This window comes from Bos taurus, chromosome 14, assembly GCF_002263795.3.
Source record: "Bos taurus isolate L1 Dominette 01449 registration number 42190680 breed Hereford chromosome 14, ARS-UCD2.0, whole genome shotgun sequence".
Lineage (NCBI taxonomy): Eukaryota > Metazoa > Chordata > Mammalia > Artiodactyla > Bovidae > Bos > Bos taurus.
In genome coordinates, this window is record NC_037341.1 from 54622024 (window position 1) to 54627399 (window position 5376).

At 46.6% G+C, this 5376-nt stretch overlaps 1 pseudogene; it reads right to left on the bottom strand.

Annotated features, from left to right (window-relative positions):
* Nucleotides 1–891: 891 nt before the first annotated feature.
* Nucleotides 892–3843, bottom strand: LOC521950 (nonsense-mediated mRNA decay factor SMG5; annotated as a pseudogene).
* Nucleotides 3844–5376: the final 1533 nt, after the last annotated feature.

Sequence of the window (5376 nt, forward strand, 5' to 3'; positions counted from 1 at the left end):
CACTTGTGGCCAGTATTTACAGGGTCCACATTCAAACTCTGCTAATGGAGTTTGCTAAAAGAGCTGCTCTCCAGAGTATACATCAGTACAATGTTGACAAGAGGTCCCAAAAGAATCTGAGAGCCAGGGAAAAAGCAAGAGACAATGTCATAGTAGCCAAATTAGAAACTTTACCAATACTGTACCACTAAATAGTACCTACTCCCAGATAATCTGGGAAGTAGGTTATCTTCCAATGGAAGATAACTGGAACCAGATCAGCTGATCCTTGGGGCTATTGCTATCATATTAGAGGGAGCAAATGAAATCCTACCACAGCGTTCTGGGCTACTGACCTAGTCCTAGCCAAAAGGGAAAAACCTGAATGGAGCATAAAAGATAGTGAAGAAGTAACCAGGAATTGCAATAAAACCCTTCACTCCAATCAGAATTTTAACTTTCCATTTATTGAGCTTTCACAGATGGCCAAGCCTACCTTACATAGTAGGCATGATCCATTACAATAAAATAGCATTAAAAAGTTTCATGTCACAAAGCAGAGCAAAGCAAAAAAAAAAAAAAACAGAGCAAAACAAATTACAGTTCCACCAGCTGAGCAGGGACGCAGAAATGCCTCCTTAAGTTGCTGCTTTACCACAAAAACACCAAATACTGAGTTAGTTTAACCTAGAGATATTTTTCAGACAGAGAATGTGATATCAAGTCAAGACAACAAAGAAGGAAACATGAAGGCCTCTGGGAGATGGTCCACTGAGACTCTACCCATAGGTAGGTAGGTACAGATATGAGTTTACACAACAGCTACCTTTAACATTAGGTGCGAACAAGAGAGGTGAACAGACTGAGCTTGATGTGTAAGTGCCGAGGGAGAAGTAGGGAGATATGACCACATCAGCTGACCATCTTCCACTTCCTGTAGAAGCGCAGGACATTCTTGACTTCCACACCAGCTTCAGTTGCCGTCCCCAGCACCAGCTGCAGGGGGTATGAGAGATTCCTAGGGTTGTCTAAACAGATGCCCGTGAGGATGGTGATCATATTCCTGTGGTCGGGGGTCCCCAGCCAGGATGAGTCCAGCAGACCTCTGCAGATGTCAAGCATGTTATAGAGGTCCCAGGCATCAGAGTCTGGCCTGGTCATCCTGGGTCTCACCAACGTCACAGACACACAGGACTGGCAGAGAAGGTACTGGTTCCCTCTCTTCAGCTCCCCCTCTAGGAAGGTGATGGCTGCTGAAGCCCGCTTGTCCTCCCTTCTCAGGATATACAATATGTCCACCACGATGTTGGGTACGATGAGGAGAAACTGACCGCTGGTGGCAAGCTGCCGGATGACTGGCAGGTGCTCACAGAGGGCCCGGGGGTCAGGGAACAGGTAAAGGGTCAAAGCTGACCGAATCTGGATGTGCCTGAGAGTTTTCTCCAGCAGCACCACCTCACTTTGAAGCCACAGTTGTACTATGTCTTTGAAAAATCTGATCCTGGAAGTTTTCTCTAGCAACTGCTGAGATAGGTTGTCTGGTCCTTCAAACCCAGTGCTCACAAAGACCCCTGAATGAGAGTCATACCTCAGGAACTGTCCAGGGAGTGTCGTGGCGAAGTGGCCAAAGCTTCTGAGGAAACAGACGCGTACAGCAGCTTCATCTTGGGAGCTGAGTGGAGGTGGGTCCTGCTCCAAGCCCACCCTCTCCTGGGAAGCCTGCTTCAGCCAGTGCTGGCCCAGGGCAATGTCCTCTGGGAGCTTCAGGAACTGGGGAAGGTGTGGGCCCTTGCAGCTCTGCAGTAGCTCATGGAGATGGTAGGACAGGCCCAGGCCTGGCTCCTGAAGGTCTCGCACAGAGGGCAGCAGGTTCAGCAGCATGGACAGGTGGTCCCACAGGCTAAACAGGCTCCACCCATGTGCGGTGAGGAGACTGCAGTTGGCGCGGAGCCAGCCCAGTATCACCTTGACCGTGGGCAGCAGCCCCTCTGCAGAGAGGACCTGCAGTTTCTTCTGAATGGTCTGGAGATTGCTGCAGGGTTGGCTGATGGAGGCATTCTGCCCCAAGTTGCAGCCAGCAGGAGGCTCTGTCTCAAGACAGCTGCTCACGTCATCCTCTGTGACAGATGCTTTGCTGGAGGCAGGACTAGGAGGCGTAAAGAAACTGTGGCTGAAGACAGGAGCCAAGTGAAAGCCATGTTTGCCTGGAAGCTTGTGGCTCGACGGGGCTGATAGGCTAGCGGAACTGGTTGTTTTTAAGAGACCTAGGAGATGACTGGGAAGTTGACACGTCTTCAGCTTATCCCTGGGAGGGAAAATTCTATCTTTGGATTTAGCTCCACCCTCCTGCGTTGCTTGTGGATTCAGGGAGCCACTTTCCTCATCATCAGTTGTGTCTGAATAAGTGGTTTCACTGCTGAGTTCTGAGCTGACTTGTGAGCATAAGGATGTGTTTTCATCTTCTTCTGTCTCATCCCAGTCACAGCAAGAATGAAAACTGGCTTCTGGGTTGTCACCCTCACTGGAAACGTGAGATGACCTGTGGGTTTTCTGAGATTTGCTGTGGCGGGGCCCAGGGGAGGGGGCTAGACCATCTTGTTGCCCCTCCCCAGCCTCCATCTTCTGTTGGTCTTCCTTGTCCCTGGGGACGTCCACCTCTGGAGTCAGCTTCCCTTTCTGGAGCTCAGCCTGGAGGCGTGTCGTCACGTGTTGAATTAAATGGGAGAAAAGGGTCAAGGTGAAGGTGACCGCTGTCCTGTGCTGCTTGGAGCCTGCTGTCCTCAGGCTGTGCACGCTCATGAGGCAGAGGACCACCATGTGGAAGATGAGGAGGTCGGGGAGGAACTGGTAGCCTCTTGCGGGCTTTCTCTCTCTGGAGGCCTGGCTCTGGTTGGATGGGCAGGGCCGATAGGAAAGACAAAGACGGAAGTCTTCCAGAACCAGCTGGCACAAGGCCATGAGCCTGGTGGCTCTGAATTTCCTCTGAGGCTGCAAGAGGCTCTGAAGGTAGAGGAAACTAACCAGTAACCTTTTGTTATCCCAACACCGCCTCTGGCTGAGAGAGAGCTTCTTCCCCTGGTTCCTCTTCAGCCGGCTATATCTTTTTCCCGCATGATGGTAGAGTTGTTTGAGGTTCCAAGATGCCCCTTTAAAAGGCACTTCCGAGTGGAGGCAGCGCTGGTAGAAGTATGTGGCTTCCACACCATAGTACTTGCTCCCCGTGAGAGTTCCCAGCTGGTTGAAGGGCATGCCCATGTGTGGTGCCACTGACAGGGCTCGGTAATAACACCTCTCTGCCAGGTCCTTGGTGTGCAGGGCCAGGAACTCATTCTGAAAGCGGAACAAGTCTCCCAAGTACAGCAGGCAGCGGTGGCAGGCCATCCGTGCCCAGTCCACCTCTTCCTCTGATGCAGGACCTGCTCTTTTGCAGCCGATGAAGTGGATGGCACTGTGAGGCCAGTCGATATAGCTCCACAAGCCCAGCTGGTAGTGCTCCTGCAGGAACAGGAAAAGGTGTTCATAGAACCTGAGGCCACCCTTTAGATGCGCCCACAGGGGGCCTTCCCACTGTTCCTCAGAGGAGTCCGTGTTTTTTCTGTTGGGCTTCAGCAGCAGCAGAACCACGTCAGAGTACGTTTTCCTCCAGAGCAGCTCTTCTGCTTTCCTCCCATATTCCACTGGGTGCAGAAACATGAGTTTAATGCAGACTTGCTGGACCATATCCCTGAGGGCCAGGACATGAGGCTTGAAAAGCTCTTCGTGGGCATTTCCTTTTAGAAGGAAATGGTCGAGACACTGAGCTGCCCTGCACACATCCTGGTAGAGGAGTCTGGCCTTCAGGGCTTCTACCTGGCTGCTCTCCATAGGGCTGGACTCTTCCCACAACACCGATTTGTGTCTTCTGAGAAAAAGACAAAAACTATATATTAGTACTCACTCACAGAGTCAGGAGGAGAAGGGGATGACGGAGGAGAAGATGGTTGGATGGCATCATCAACTCAGTGAACACGAGTTTGCAGAAGCTCCGGGGGAGATGGTGAAGTAGAGGGAATCCTGGAGTGCTGCAGTCCACAGGGTCGCGAAGAGGCAGACATGACTGAGCGACTGAACGACAACACAGAGACCGAGGACGGTAACAGTAATAGTCACCAGAGCAACACAGTGGGGATGTGTAAGGTCCTTTGTATGAAGGAGGCAATACCTTCAGACCTCAGTTTAAATACTACTTTGTCTAAAGTTCAGTTAGATGCCTCCCCTCCCCAGAGGAACTGGCCTCCTTTGGGTTTCTGGGACTCAAATGGTTGTGAATTTTTCTTGGCTGTATCTCTCCTACCGTAGCACATCCATTATAATCATCTATCATTCTTGCTTCCACATTGGACCACAAAGTTCTCTCAGAGAAAGGCTGAAATTAATTTACCATTTGGTTCTTAGTACCAAACAATACCTAGTTCAAGAGGATGCTCAGTAAAAAACAGTAAGTAAATGAAGCCTATTTCAAAAGTCAGTTCCTCAATTATCCATTTCCAATTCAATGATTATAATGTATCAGAACACTCCATTATACTGTTTAAAATACATGCCTGAGTGAAATAAAATACAATGTAATCTCCATAACTGCAATAAAGAATTTTAAATTCCATATCAAAATTAAATTTAATTAAATTAGTTAAAATTAATTTAAATACTGAGATAAGAAATGTTACCATTTTTATAATGTAAATTTATAATCAAAAGGTTGTGGATATTTTTTTGGAGACTTCAACCTAGATTCTACTTAGTGAAAGTATTTGTAGTATAAATATATTTAAATAGATTAATACTTAAATAAAATATGTTAAATAATATTCAATGCAAAAAATTATAAAATTCCTTATCTCTCAGCAGAATTTGCTTTTAGACTCTCAGGATGGATAAGAGAAATATATCTTATGACACAAACAGAGTTCATATAAAAGAAAATACAAAGAGCAAACACAAAACAGAAAATGTCCTGCTTTCTCATACTAAAGAAAAAGCAATTTAAAACAAACAACAAACAATAATTACATCAAAGGAAGAAAGCATTTTGTAAATTATAATACATGATGTTCAAAGTCATGGTGAAACTTTATATAGACTTTACATAACTGGAAGCATTAAAAGCTTTGAAAATACTTTTAAGTTTGTAAAAACCATTTATGTTCATATTCTTTAGCCAGCAACTTTATTCATAGGAATGATGCCTAAGGAAATTTAACAAAAGCAAAAAGCTACATTAATAAGAGGTCTGTTCCAAATGTATATCTAATAAAGGAAAGGAAAAAAGGAAGGGAGAGAGGGAGAGAAAAGGAAGGGACGGAGGGAGGGATGGAATTAAAATTAATCAAAATAGTATGTCATCAATTAATTGCTCAT